This window comes from Ceratina calcarata, unplaced genomic scaffold, assembly GCF_001652005.2.
Source record: "Ceratina calcarata isolate Rehan_Ccalc_2016 unplaced genomic scaffold, ASM165200v1 scaffold509.2, whole genome shotgun sequence".
NCBI classification, from domain to species: Eukaryota; Metazoa; Arthropoda; class Insecta; order Hymenoptera; family Apidae; genus Ceratina; species Ceratina calcarata.
The window spans coordinates 1-15,660 of record NW_017175423.1 but is presented as its reverse complement, the minus strand read 5'-3'; the positions used below and the strand labels follow the sequence as shown (position 1 = coordinate 15,660).

At 37.7% G+C, this 15,660-nt stretch overlaps 2 long non-coding RNA genes across 7 annotated transcripts; one reads left to right on the top strand and one right to left on the bottom strand.

Moving 5' to 3' along the window:
* The first annotated feature begins 11,475 nt into the window (after nt 1-11,475).
* On the top strand, nt 11,476-15,590 carry LOC108628182 (uncharacterized). Of its 6 annotated transcripts, none has more exons than XR_003389595.1 (6): nt 11,476-12,062; nt 12,856-13,139; nt 13,359-13,662; nt 13,876-14,164; nt 14,513-14,723; nt 14,849-15,590. It is a non-coding gene; the product is annotated as an uncharacterized LOC108628182 (long non-coding RNA). The 6 variants fall into 6 exon arrangements; XR_001916774.2 differs by having other exon boundaries at nt 11,477-12,062; nt 13,364-13,662; nt 13,817-14,164; XR_003389594.1 differs by having other exon boundaries at nt 11,477-12,062; nt 13,817-14,164; nt 14,513-14,717.
* Nucleotides 12,783-13,780, bottom strand: LOC113464742 (uncharacterized). The gene is made up of 2 exons (XR_003389596.1): nt 13,659-13,780; nt 12,783-12,825 (listed from the first exon to the last, which is right to left on the bottom strand). It is a non-coding gene; the product is annotated as an uncharacterized LOC113464742 (long non-coding RNA).
* Nucleotides 15,591-15,660: the final 70 nt, after the last annotated feature.

Genomic DNA, 15,660 nt, shown 5'->3' with positions numbered 1-15,660 from the left:
TCTCATACTTCATTAGCATCTGTCTGCTTTCACGTATTTTTGACTAGTTTTAGAAACACAACCCCCTCTCTTTACCCTCACCTTTTCCCGCTCAGCTAAATTTTGCCGTTGCGAGTTACTCGTTATCAAGCAAGCAAACAAAGCAAAGCTCGGAAAGACACGTGATACTTTTATGAATCACAATCTGCTCAAGATTCTTGTTGTTTGTTAGAAATACAATGCATTTACACGTGTTAAAACAAAGTACTGATCATTTATTTGACAATCGTTAACATCCATCTTGCATTGCGTGTCCTAAGAACTACATCAACCAACGACTGTGGATTAGGGCGCAATAAATAAGAAGAAACTCGGGCTCACATACTCGTTAATGTTCAAGAAACATCAGGAATTAGAGTCCCGGAAACTATGAAATACAAATTCCAAGTTATTCTCATTCGTTATCATTCCGTACTTTTTATTACTCGTCCATCTTTCATCACAGTGCCGTTTGAAAATTTCAAACAGCGCGCCAAAAAATACTACTGTTCAATTCAGCAGACACGCACTAACACAATACTGGTATACTGCTTCAAAACAGCATCAATGCGACGTACAGCCATGTGCAACCCTAGTGCGACCGATTCTAGTGTATCACGAAATTGGTGAAATGAGAATTGCACTAAAATTGTACGGATACCATGATAAGCCTGTGTGGTAAAATCGACGTACGTAATTAATATATGTATAGTGAAAAAGAAATTAATGTAAATTAAAAAAAAATGGGAAAAGAGATATCGAAATTAATGTAGGGTGGAAACAGAAAGTTCATACGTATCATACGCACTTTTCCATATACTCTTGTTTTATTAAAAAAATTCGTTCGTTATTGCCGCGCCCGTGTGCCACGTTCTTGACGAGAACGTAGGAGTAAAACAAAAGTTACATGCAAGAGTAACTAAACAATTCATTAAATATTAGAATGAAATGAAAGCAATTAACCGTTAGTTACATTCACAAGAGAAGTTTCCCCTACTCGACGAACTCATGCTCGTCTTATGATTGAATTTCCCCTTCAAGATATATTTTCAGATTTTAAAAGTAATGTGATCATATAGAAAGTGCTAAAAAATGTATTTGAGAATTACGAAAAGCAAAATAATAATGTCCAAAGTATTGTCTTTATTTTAATCTACCTTACCGAAGTCAATTTTGTTTGTACAAATAATTTGTGTAAAACTGTAATAACGACTCACGAATAAAGACACCAGAAAGATTTCTATTGATCCACAGCAATTTACAGCGTCGTACGTACATCAGGCAACGAAAAGAATCCTGCAGGAGTGCTCGCTATGTGAATCATATTTTATTATTACTTATTTCGAAATACCTCCGAGTTTTATAATACACCTACGTAGCCATGAAGAATGCACAAGCCGAACATTCAAGCTATCGAAGTGTGGAAAGGAATATCTATAGTGAATAAAAGAATGTTAAGATTATGGAATGTGTGCGTTGAAGTTTACATTGATTTCATGATTTTCTAGATTTCATCGAGCATAAGTTGATTTGGATTTATCTAAAAATACCGAAATTTCGAAAATGAATATTTGGCGATTTACATTGATTTAATGATTTTTTTGAGCTGGTTTTCACAGGAATGGATATTATTATTTTCTAAGATAAAATTAAACATATGATGAAATAAATATTCTAGGCAGGTAATGAAGTTATTTCATTCCATTCAGTATGGGGACTAGGCATCTCATGTAATATTCATGATTATAGGGATCAGAAATCACAAACTTGCCAATTCCTTTATCGTCTCATGAAAACGTTAATTTTTTGGGTTTAAATTACATGTAAAATAGTATTTGTGAACTTACCGCAATACGGAGAGTATTTAACAATCGGTTGCACGTACACAGCTACCAATATACGAACGATCAATTATCAAAGACGACAAATTTGCAGTAATGGTTACTCGCTCGCGGCGCGCTCGGAACTGAGGACGGACACGAACTGCGGGCGGCGCTTTTCGACTTTCGACGCTGGCGGGTAGAACTCGACTGAAGGAAAGCAAGTGGGGTGCGTACCACCGGAAAAAGAGGCACGCATGGCATTTTCCGATGTTACGAAACAATACGAGAAGAGCAATCAATGTCTAGACTTCATTTCCAGGAAACCACTTTTTTCAATCAGACTTTGTTTGGATCGCATCCACGTATGAAGTAACTTGCAAGAAAATGCTTCTGAATTTAGGAATTGATTCGTTGAATAGTTAGTTGAAGATTCTGAAATGTCGATGTATTTTCTAACCTTTACATTAACATTAGCTAACTACTACTGTTCCTGACGCTTTTGTAAGGCACGAGTCGGAGACGGCAGACTTCGGCAGGTGAGCGTTCGACTTCAACAATTGCCCTTGAATTGGCTGACGGTCACGGGGCGACAGCGGAAGGAGCGGTCGTTCTGGGTCCGTTGTTACCTCTCCTCGGTCGATTATGACTGTTAAAAGCGAGAGACCCTACGTGGAGAGAGGGACTAAACGTGTTCCTATGCTCAGGCGTTTTGTGGCTGCTGAACGCGTTATCTGGGAATAGGTGCCCATTGTGGAGAAGTGGATCACCTATCGTGCTCGCGGCTCGGTCATATTAGCACGGGAAACATAAATTAAATCGCGGATCGTATTTTCTCCTTTTATAAAATTAGTCAATGGCGGCGCGTCACGTAAATTTAAACTTATAGATAAGAGAGCTAGTTTACCGAAACATTGGAATCACTGCTCTTGGCGTATGGTTCTTTTAGCGTGGGAATACTCGTGACGATACTTAGAGTTTTTCCTGCGCCACAGGCTTTGCCTGGGTGAATGCGAGAGCAGCGAGCGCGTTATTTGTTTAGAAATTTTGTGTAAGGACTCAACTGTGTAGCGAACGTTTGGAATGCGTGGTAAAGAAAAAGTTTACATCATTGTATATCGAGTTTGAGTTCGATGGCTCTCGAACTTGTAGACGATTTATTGCCTCTTCCTCGAAAGAAAATAACATCGGCTCGTGTTCGAGGATCAAGTAGAAACATGTGGCTACTGATAGAGCCGGTGCCCGGTGCGTACGGGCGGACAAGGCCTTGGAAATCGAATTCGGACCGGGGACGGCGCGGTGTTTAGGGCCTGAGCGTTTGGGGAAGCTAGGATGATTGAGATTGGCGCGGACTCTGACTGGGCGTGGGAATTCAGGAAAGGGGCGGTTGCCAACCGAAATATTTGGTATTTTTTTTTGCGGTTTTTCCGGCGATCGACGGCATCGATCGGGACGGAGGTCGATAACAAATGGGCAGTGGTGTGTCTGACTTTGGTATGGAACGCATCGCTACCAGCAATGGAGTCCGAGTGTATCTCGTACAGCAAATAAAATCTTTTAATATTCTCGGTGCATTCTCATTTATTTGGCTACTAACTCGCTAACACTCGTGGGAGTGTTAGCAACTACTAGTAAAATTAGCTGAATGTCAGAGATATTTTGAAAGGTTTTAATTCATTTTTTAGGATTTACAACGTAAAGGGATCGTAAAATCATTTTAGACCGCATGTAGGTATATTTGTAGGAAACTCCATCAGTGTCATTTTTAAGGATAGTTCACATATTTGTGGGCAGAATTTCGTTTCGGAGACACTTTCTTCATTTTTTCCATAATCTAATTGCCATCGATAAAAAAGAGAGACTATAAAGTTCGAGAACAAGGTCAGATTCAGTTAAAACAGGTGCAGATACATCGGAGAATTTATGGTGTTTGAGAGTAAAGTGTGATTAATAAATTATATTATTATTACACTAAAGTAAGCCTAAAGTAAGACTAAAGTACCATAACAACTAAAGACTTTTAATCATGTATAACTTCTGTACCCACGAGCTTTGGCGACTAGAACTTTATATTTTCTTCCCTTTTATCGATTACAATCAGATCATAAAACAACAAATATAAAAGTGAATTGTGCGCCAATCTGGTTTTGCGGTCTCTTTGCGTTGTATATCTTACGGAATGAGTTGAAAGCTTTTAAAATATCTCTGGCAATCAGCTAATGTTGTGGCTAAAGGTTAGAAAGTACTTCAAAATTTTTCGTTCTTCAAGAATATTTTTCGTTCAAAATCTATTCATCGAATCAATTCCTGGACGTAAAAGTGTTTTTCGGCGAATTATTTCATACGTGAGTGCAATCAAAATAAAGACTGACTTAAAAAAATGATTTCCCGGAAACGAAATCTAGCCTTTTATTGTCGCTTTTGTAATGTTTACCCGACGGTACGCAAAACACTGGAAAACCTCGTGCCGGTCTCTCTTTGTTCTTGGTATCTACCGCTTCTTCCAGTGATACTCACACCACTCGTCTTTCTTCGGTCGACCTCTAGTCCCGAGCATCGAAAGTCGAAAAGCATGCATCCTCAGTTGTGATCAAAATTTTCGACTGAATTATAAAAGGTTTCTCGGAAATGAAGTTTAACTCAGTCAAGCGCGAGTTCATCACCTCATTATCTCTTCGATATTTGATATTTGTCGGTGTTTATCGATGGGTTCTTATCGGCTTAGCTCAGGCATGTCCAACTCATTTCTCCCCTCTCTAACCATTATCCTCCACTTCGTGCAGTAATCACGAGTTACGGCCGTCCGTGAGGCTGTGACGTCACATACCATAGACGTGTAACAATAATGAGGAAGTGGGTATGGTTGGGGCTTCATTAAAATAAATATAAGCCTAAAATATCTTGAAAGTATATTTCGATATATATCAGGTTAATGGAAAACAATATACTGTAGGGGAAATTCGGGATTCAAAGGAATCAAGGTTCTGGGAAAACACAAATAATAATTTATTCATTTTCACATTCTTATGACACATGGGAACGTTTACAAAATCATCATGATTTCGGATAAATATAGTTAGAGACGTCCGGAGGGTTCCTGTACTCTATTCTCGAGGCGACCGGCGGATACTCCAGCCGTTCTTTCCTACGAAGAATGACCCAGGTTGAACCTCCGTACTCTTCTCTAACGCTAACTACACCTGGAGGGCGACCGGTGGTTATTCCAACCGTTCTCTCCTCTCCATGAGGTATTTCTATATCTACTGGGCGACCGGTGGATANTATCGGCCTGGCCCAAACAATGTGGCCCGGGACTTGGGCATCTGGTTTCTGTCAGGCAGGCCTCTTCCTACGCCGTTAGACTTTCGACTTCGCTTACAAAATTTATTAAATTATTGTCTTTGTTATGTCCTTAGGTAGCAGGACATGCAATTAACTTGTACTTGTTTATGAGAGGAATACAATATTTTTTATTTGGAGCAATCTCCTTCATACAGTTTCTACAGCCGGGTTCTGCCCTTCATTCGCCGCTCTCGAATCCCCCGATTCCCGAATCTCTCCTACGTCATACATCGTACTGATCTTACTATACATATACTACGCGCTTATACCTAGCTCGCCCTAACACTCTCGGAATTTTGTAATTAATGCTTCATCATACCGGATCTTACCGTTACCATTAGGACCATTAAGTTTGTCACCTTCCTTGGGATAATAGAATCCTTGCTATCCTTACTCAACACTGGTAACGTATTGTGATAATCTTCGAGGAAAAATTATACGGTTCCTGCATTAGACATGCCTGGCTGAGCTCAATCAATGTGGACCGAGTGACCACGAAAATCGTTCTTCCCTGACGATAATTGAAACCTGCGACCAAATTTTGGACGGAAATTGCCATTTAAAGCAGGGTAGTAGTCGGAGTTGAAAACTATTGGTCACGTGTTTACTTGTTGCGTGACTTCTTGTTAGTATTTTACGTCGCATCAACTGCACGGTTACTAGTGATATCATAGAGTACAAAAAGACTGCATTATTTGCTTTATCAGTTTCGTTTCCTTAATACATTTAGATAGATCTTTGTCGTGTTCTAAATTATCTTTGAGTGAGGATCTGAATGCATAATTTCTACGGGAAAGATCACATTTGGAACAGTGTAGGATTAAATATTCTATGTGGGCACATTAGAATTACATTCTTCACATTGAGAAACTGAGTCTTTCGACATTCTGCGACATGACTCTAGAATGTTCAACTTTTATTCACGAGATGGCCACTTGCTCTCTTCTTGATAGGACGAAAGTCGTTTTTTGAATTCCGATGATCTTGTCAGTGATGTTTCTGATGTGGTTAAAAGCCTTCATTTTCCGTTCATCTTCCTATTCCAAATTTAGTCTATTTATTAATTCCCTTATCACATCTTCTAAATACAATTTGCATTCTTTAATTGTGATTGGAAAATCTACCGCACTTTTAGCCGCTTGATTAGTTTTTTCATTGCCCGCTATTTCTACGTGGCCAGGGATTCAAATGGGTTTAATTTTGTTACGTTTCAAAAGAATTTGCTGATAAATCTCAATTATTTTCATTATGATTTCATTACTTGATTCTGTGTTTCCAATAGTTGTTGCTGAACTTTTGGAGTCATTAAGTATTAAGGACTTTTAGTAAGATTTGCCGTGAGCTACTTTAAAAGTCGAATAAATGCCCGTTAGTTCAGCAATGTAGGTTGATGTGTTATGTGGTAATTCGGATGTGACATACAAGTCTAAAGAGTAGGTTGCATAATCTGTTTCTACGTTTGTTTTTGATCCATTGATATAGATTTGTTTGTATTCTTGATCATTTTCGAGTATTTCCGCTACTATTGTGTGTAAGCGTTCTGGCTGTGTCCTTCTTTAGGCAGCGTGTTAAAGTAGAATCTGTTTCGATGTGTTGTATCTTTCAAGCTAAAATAATGGGTAATCTTCGTGAGCTTGAGGAAGAAATTTTAAGATGTAGTTCCTCGTGATATTTGTTGATTTTGTAATAGGAAAGTTTCAGGAATGACTTCTGAATTCTGACAAAACATACTGTTCAGCCGGTTTGGATTTGGTCCGCCAAGTTCCAGAGAAGACAAGATTCTGCGTGTTGAAGCGACTGGCTGATCCGTCGGCTTGTTCATGACTACAACGCTTCTCTTTCCATCCGAAAACATTCTCCGAAATGTTGGAAATTAAAATGTTGAAAATTTTTGGTCCTTCTGCAGTATGAATTTCTGTCGTAAATATTCTAACATCTTCTGTTTTATTATTTTAACTATATTGGTGTCGGTGTCTTCTATTGTACAATGCAATAATAATTGATGTAACCAGAATTGTACTAAATGTGGGGTTGGTAATTTTTCTACCAGCAGAACCACAATAGTCTCTTCGAAGGACTTGAAGAATTCAAAGTTATAGTTTATGTTTGATTACGCAAAGAGTAGAATAATTGTAGTAATTCTAAGTTCCACTAGTTTTACTTTATTTCTATTCCTAATGTGATCTTTAAGACTTGAGAAAGTATTCTCCATTAGTTCTATTTTCGATGAAGAAGGAAAACTCTTCTTCTAATATTCCAGAAGTATTTATACATTGCTCCACGAATGAGCGTAATATTTTTATCCTTGAATTCCATCTCATTTGTGTCTCTTGATGGAACGTTTTCGACAGATAAGACACATAACCCGAACATTTCAGACACAAAATAATATTTTTCGTCTGTTCCTGAACGTCTCGTCATCTTTAAATTCATGTTCCAACACGCAGTTAATAAGATGCGTCGCACAATTTATACGGTCAGTATCGTCCAGTCCTTTAATTAAGTTTTTACTAAAATTTTAATTGTTTCCTTGATTCGTAACGAAAGTAGTTTATTATCTTCGGTGAAATTCTAAATTCTGCTTCCAGACAACTCTCGTTTTATGTGGTCCGCTGTCTTCATATCCTCCGGGAAATCCATTGTAAGTAGAAACCTTTCCAGTCCTTCAAGTAGTGTGTTGTTACTATATGTACAAAATGTTATCTTGGTGTAGTTATTTGTCCACAAGTCCATCGTTACAGAACACTGTTCATCTTATATAGTTTTCACTAGTTCCAATAGAGGTTTCCGCCCCCTCCACGATATGGCTCGAAACCGTTGTCGAATGCAGTAATATGTTCGAAACCAGAATATTATTCTATTTTCATTGAAAACAGTCTGCATAAAACAAAATCTGTTTTGTAGATAATTGTATTAAAATATTCTCACACAGCACCCCTATTTTGCGAAGCATCCATCATATATTCATCTGGAATTATTTTGTTTAAAACACTTCTGTTCGTTTTGGTGTCCATTTTAAATGTCCACATTGAACTGTGCGTATTCAACATATTCGATACATTCGATATATTTTTATGAAACCACATTATCACTCATTAAAATGAATTAATGAAAGTATTTCAAAAATAAAATTATTAATATGTATATGGATAGTTCCTATTTATTTAATGCCACGTTTCAATTATTATTAGTATACATAATATAATTTCAGTTAAAAAAATTATGAATGGAATGAAATGAATGACATAATGGAAAGGCAAAAATCGTAAGACAAGCATATATTATTTATTCATACATTTAGTGTTACTCTTTATAAACTTTGCAATATTATGCACGTATATGTATAGTGTGCGTAATAGATATACATATATACAATTAGGTTACGAAATTGAATCATCGACGGTCAGACCCTAGTGAAGCCGCAGATAAGTTATCAGTAGGCAATTGTTCGCAAATTTACCCCAGCGCTCGGCCGTTAGTCCGTAACAGAAATTAGAGCCGAGATTGCTAACAGAACCCACAGACCCGACTATGGACACAATACATAAAGGACGGTGAATGAAGTGGACACATGGGTGAGAGGATGGCCTCTCAAAAACGGAAGCGGGAAAATTGCTCATGCCGCTATATTGAGCTCAACAGGTGCTGCACATGGGCTCATCATCGACGGCTGCTTCAGCTTCTGTTCAGTTCCTAGTCGGGACTACACTTGTTTCCACAAAATCCCACATGATTCTTAATTCAACTTTGCGGATGGAATCAAATTTATATAAAGCGGTATTGTTTGTTAATTCATAGATGATTGAGCCTAATGATTACTTTGTACATGTTCACTAATGCTTTTTTGTCTGCTCCCAAAGTGTTATGCCGCTATAACTTTAACTACGATAATTCGAAACTTGCATTCATTTTATTTTTAAGTGTTGATATGTGAGCCTGCCATGAGTTTGTTGTAAAATGTTATTCCTAACATTTTGAGAGATCTAACTTTTTTAAGTTCAGCATTTCCTAGTCGAGTTCGTTGTCTACAAAATGTAGTATATTTTATTTTGATCGTAGGAAATTTGAAGCTCAATTTCGTTGCCTTAAAGCCTTAAAAGAATGTTTAATAAACCCTTGAAGGAATTCTCCTTTTTTATGGGCTCATTGTAGATCATCTGTAAATAGATAACTGTCGGGTAAGTATAGAGTGCAGATTAATAAGTCTAGTGATAGTCGAAGTCCATATATTCCATATTAGTAATAATTTGCACTTATTTCGCTATTAGCAAATTTTTAATCAGTGTAGCTACTCCACCTGCTAACAGTTTGCGAATTTCTGTTGGTAACAACAACTATATAGTAAAAATTATAGTTTTTTATTTTGATGGTTTGGTTGGAAAATTGGTTCCTCATAAAAAAAAATTATGTCTCGTTGGTATTTATTAATCAACAGTTGGAAAAAAGGCAGTAGAGGAAAATTGCCATTTAGTTTCCATTGTAAAATATTTATTGTTTAATTGACATTTAATTAATTGGTTTGTGATATTAAATGAGAGTCATTCCGATCAGTATCTGATTCGCAGTCGGTAGATATTGGAGACGGGAGAGGTGATATGCCGACATCTTGTAACGGTGATGGATTGCATATTCTGTTGAATTTTTGAGAGAGAAGGAAGGAGTAATGTGTTATTATACAAAATAAAAGACAGGAGAGAGAGAGTTTGGTGATAATGGGATGTTATGTAAGAAATGATTTTGAAGAGAAACTAAAACAATTAATCACTTCGCGACCACAGACGTGATATCTCGCGACACGGTATCTGTCGCACGATGCCATGGACGAGTTATCCTACGACACTTTCTCGATCGTACGATATCACGGGCGAGTTATCCCGCGTGTTTGTTCACCAATTTTGTTTCGTAAGCTGATTTTTCTTCAAATTAGATCTCCTATCTCGGTACACAAACACACGGGCATCTAGTCCGTGGCATCGTACGACAAATAGCGTGTCGCGGAATACCTCATCCGTGGTCGCGAAGTGGTTAAAAAATGGATAGATAAGGAAGTTAGCAAAAATATAATGGTTGGAGGGAATATTAATACAAGAACTGGGAAGGAAGAAGGAGGAGAAGAAAATGGAAATGTATCGTCGGAAGACAAGGTGGTAAATAATGAAGGGAGGAAACTTTTAGGAGTGTTAGGAGAGTTGGGGCTCGAAAATAATAAATGCAAAAAAATAAAATAAAAAATGGGGGAATGAAGGTGACAGAAGGAAGAATTGCATAGGTCAAAAGGGGGTGCTCTTTTATTGATTACATAATAAGCGATGAGAATTTGAGAGGAAGGCTGAAATTTAGAGACAGAGGACAAAATAGAATCTAGCGGTGATAAGAATGGAATGGTCGGAATAGGGGGCAGGAAGAATGAAAAGGGGGATAAGGAGGTGAGAGAAATTAAGATAAAAGAGTGGGATAGAGATAGAATGGATGAATACAGGAGGAGGGAAACGGAAGATTGGACAATAAATGAATACACGATAGAAGGAGATCAAAGAGGAGGTATAGGGAATACGGAAGAATGACAGAATCGAGGAGAAACGAATTAGGAAGAGAAGCGGCTGGCTGGATGACAGAACAAAAGTGAAGAGAGCATTATAGCCCGTTCACTCGAAGCGGTTTTTCGACCGGTTTGGTAATTTTACCCAATCGATAATAACCGAAAATAGCGTTCAAACATTTTTATATTTTCGCCATGCATTCCTAACTTCCAAATATTCTAGTAAACGTAAACATATTTCAAGATTGTAAATGAATTGATAGAACAGTGTACAATATGTGCGTGAATACGCTTTTCTGATGGACTCATACCGTCGCCGTTACAAAGAAAGCGCAAAGAAAATATTAAGTACATCCTATAGAAAAAAGTAGGTACTAATTAGATAATAATTATGTTTTAATGCGTGGATTAAAAAACGACGAAACAAAATTTTTTTAATTATTTTCGTATGTAATAAGCGGTTGTGCATCGTCGAGAAAACCGAGCTCATTTTGAAAATTAGTAAACGACCAATTAAATGTGCAGAACACAAACGAGGTAAAACAAGTGGGAAAAAACAGAGCAAAACTATGTCCCGTTGGTTGAAGGTTTCAGGAATTCGCGGGAGAGCGGAGCTCGATGAAGTAACAATCGATACGCGCGCGCCGCTTGGATCTTAACGCATCAGGAGCAAGGGTGACACACTGATGTTTCGCCTTCTCTCTCTACTAAGCTGAGCTCGGAGCTCGGAGCACACGGATATGGTGCGATCGTATGCGTAAGCGGAGGGGCTGATTCTCTTTGACTCCCATACTCCCATCCAGTCAGTCGTGCGAGGAGCGGTACCAGCGACACTCGTCCGGGTCGAACGGTTGAATAAGACCGCCGTGGTCAGCCTTCTCGGCAGACTGTTCCCTCGGAACAGTTTACCCGAAACTCTGTCGTGCTTCGAATTTTGTTGTGTATACCAGTAAAAAACGCACCGTGTGAAACGAAACGTGACAGGTGTCGAACAGTGGGAAGAACCGTGGACCGAGTGGACGATACAATGGATCAGTGATTTTCAACCACTATGCTGAGGCACTTTAATATGCCGCGAGGTTTCTGAAGCGTGCCGCCACTGCCAGGCAGTGGTTCCTCCCGAAATGAAAATTATTTATCCTTTTTTACCTTTCTTTATCAATGGACATGACATTCAGTTCAAATATTTATTTGATTATTTGAACTGAAGAGATAGTGACATTTGTGATAAACGACACGTCGGTGTATGAATTAACTTTGAAAGAAGAAGAATTAATTTCGGTGTGAGATTTAATTTCAAAACATTCAGAAGAATCAATTAATATGTTTTGGATTAATCTTAGGTACGATTATCCGACAATATTACAAAAAGCTTTAAGTATGTTATCCCAATTTTCCACATCTTATTTGTATGAATTCGAATATACGGCTTTGACAAACATAAAAACAAGAGAAAGATCAAAACTTTTAAATTTGGATCACGAAATGAGAGTAGCATTAACATTTTTATGCCCAAATATAAATGAAGTTTATGGAAAGACACCATTTCACATTAAACGTAATTCGTAATTCATGATTAAATAAACATTTCGTTTACTTTGTAATGCAGTTTTCATTTTACTTTTCATTGAAAATCATTATTCTACACTAATTTTACAAAGTATATTACAGGTACATCTATCAATAAACCAAATAAAATTCTTTTAATTTATTTTATTGTTAGAGTGCCACTAAATTTTTAACTTATTAAAAGTGTACCGTGATGAAAGAAAAGGTTGAGAATTATCCGCATTAGATAATTGTCGTGAAGAGGAGGTGGATGAGTGGCGGCAGTTTGACCAGTTGTTTCAGCAAGATTAGCACCTTAATTGGTCAAGCGCGGCATATCGAGAGTATCGGGAGCGTTAACTGCGACATTTGACTAATTCGGCGGACGATGCGACTCTCTCTCCTGCTCGCTTTTTGGTTTATGTATCGATGGTCTCTTTCTGTCTTGTTATATTATTTTTTATCCCTCTTCCAAGTTCTCTCTGTCTTCCCTAATTGTTCCATACCTTCTTTTCCGTCCACCTCCCTCACTCGCTTCCTTGTCTTCCCACATCTAGGCTAATTAACCGTGAAATAATGTGATTACAGACGCGACGACAGGCGCATATATGTAAATATTTACATATTGTACACAGCGTGCACATTGTAATGACAGAGGATGGAAAAGAGGGGTTGGAAACATGACATCGTGGAGAGTACTGTTCTTTTCGTACACGAGAATGGCAATAAGAGTACCTAACGAAGGTTGTCAGCGTGGACCTGAAGGATGGTGCATGAAGTGGACTTACGGGCGAGCGGGTGGCGGGTATCCTTCTAAAAACGGAAGAGGAAAGCAGCTCTGTTGGAGCCTACAAACTGCTGCCTTCAATGAGGTACCGTGTAATTTTGAATTTGCTTATTCGTCTTGAACATGGATGTTGAACATGTGAATTATCAGTGCCGTCATGATATTTGATAAAACGTAATGAGAAGTAATAATTTTTAAGAACATGTCCCTTTTTAGAATTTAGACACATTATTATCATCTCGTTCATGCATGCATAGATGGAATCCACGTAACGTAACACGTGTAACATTTTATGCGATCACAGCACAGATGAGGAGGGAGATTGCTCATGAATTCCGAACTGTACACATATTATGAGGGGAGTAATGGTAGTGAGAATGAGAGCATATCGACATAATGCGCACACCTTTCTCTCGTTGTAAATTAAATAATCTTGTACGCTTCGTTAAAACAACGAGATGAATGTTAAAGATAATCGGATAGAATGAAGTCGCGAAGGTACTAAAAAATATTTCTCTTCATCGTGCAATGTAACTCTCATACAAACACAGGAGGCATTGTGAATCAAATAATTCCTAAAAGTTAAGTTCAACGTTAATATTACCAAGGTTAGTGCGTGTATTCATTCGGTCCTTGAAACTAGTGTATGTTTTGCTCTCTGTCTGTCTGTCTCTCTCTCTCTTTCTCTCTCGCTGTCTCTCTATGTCTCTCTGGAATAGTATAATATTTTTTAAAATTTATTTACTCAAAATTGATCCATAGTTGGATGAAATCAAGTGACAGAAGAGAGTCATTGGATGAAACCTGTCTTACTTTGGCAGAGCGCATTCCGGATCAACCCTTTTCCAAATTCTTTGCATCTTGGCACCGTACTAAATCTCAAGATCAAAAAATTTAATAACCGAGAGTGGAAAGATAAGCACACGTCTTACGGAATAACCCAGTTTGTGGCAGGATGGAAGCGAACAGGATCGAAAGAATTCGGAAGAAGAAACGGACACCTGAATTCCTGAAATTAGTATATCACTTACTTTTACTATTTGCTTTTATACAGGAAGATTCACGACAAACAGAACACCTAAACATCTCAGTTGGACTTAAAGATACGAAGTATGTATACAGGGTGACCTTGAAATGACCTTGAAGCCAGAAATACGAAATAAATCGAATTCAACGTGTCAGGTTTATTTGCTTTATTTCTGTCACAATAAATGTTCGAAATTATTTTCTTTTGTCCTTGCGCATAGGATTCTGCTAACTGAACAAGTTCCTAATTTTTTTCACGCAGCACGAAAAATATGTATTATTATAAAAATATAATAACAATGAATTCATAAGATGTTTTCACGCCAGATACGTAGTCTAATATCGAAATTAAAAAATGATTTTGAAACCTATCTTGTCTTCCACAAACGAATCATTCTAATATCTGAGCCTGTTAATCGCCGAATTTTCTAGCGTTTCTTAAAATCACCGAGATCTGGTGAAATTTCATTTCGGATGAAGTGATCTGTTCTTCGACCAGCGTCTGTTACTCGGAATCGAAGAAGTTGGAATTTCTGTGATGTCAAGGAAAAGAACTGACGCGTTCCCTCGAACGACGCAACAATTACCGTGTCATGTGTGCAACCTGTGCGCGCACAGCGTGTAGCAGAGACTAATTGTAAGAGTAAGTGTTCTCTCGTATTCTCTCACGCCTCACTCCGTGCAACGTTTTCGCATTATAGATCATCATATTGCGTTCAACTTGTCCGCACACCGGACAGAATTTTAAACGGAAAACTTCTGTCGTAGGGCAATCTACATTCTCAATGTTCCATCGATCGATTTGGGATCGAGAAGGCGGGTTGGAAACAATGAGAGCGCCGAGGACAGGAACTGCATCCCAAAGCCGTCGTGTTCGTTCTTTTTTATCGATCCGGCGTCGAAAAAATGTCGTTTCTTTACGAGCCAGTGTTCTGATGCTAAATAATACAATTATCCGTGTGTTCGAAATCCAGACAATCCATTTTTTGTTGTTGTTTATTCATCTGAAAAAATTCCAACACGTCCGTAGCATAACTGGACACGTCTGAGAATTATTTCAGATTTTTTTGTTACAAAATGTAACCGTGAAAAATAAGAAACTCGTTTCTCCATTCAAACAACTAGGTTGTTGCATACATGTTGATATCAAAACACTGAACAAGGTCATAAACAAAGAATAGCACTCGAAGATAAATTAAACAGTAGTCTACACATGAAAACTTTAACCAAGTTCTCCATTACCTTCAACAATTTGTATAATTAGGTTCGAATAATTTACACAAATTACAGATAAACCTATATAAATGAAAACAGGAATAATTTATAAGTGTAAGTTATGAATTAGATTCGTATACAAGGTATAATTTTCACTCAACAACTATGCCGTGGTATACACTTTAATACCAAGATACTAAAAAAGTGTCAGAAATAAGGAAGCAGCAACTTGAGACAAATCAATTATTAATTCATGTAGTTAGATTTAAATAGAATTAAACTTCCCACTGCTTAATTTATCCACAAAATTGATTTGAACAGCGTATACAACTTATCGATAGAACTGCATTAAATTAAATGTGAAT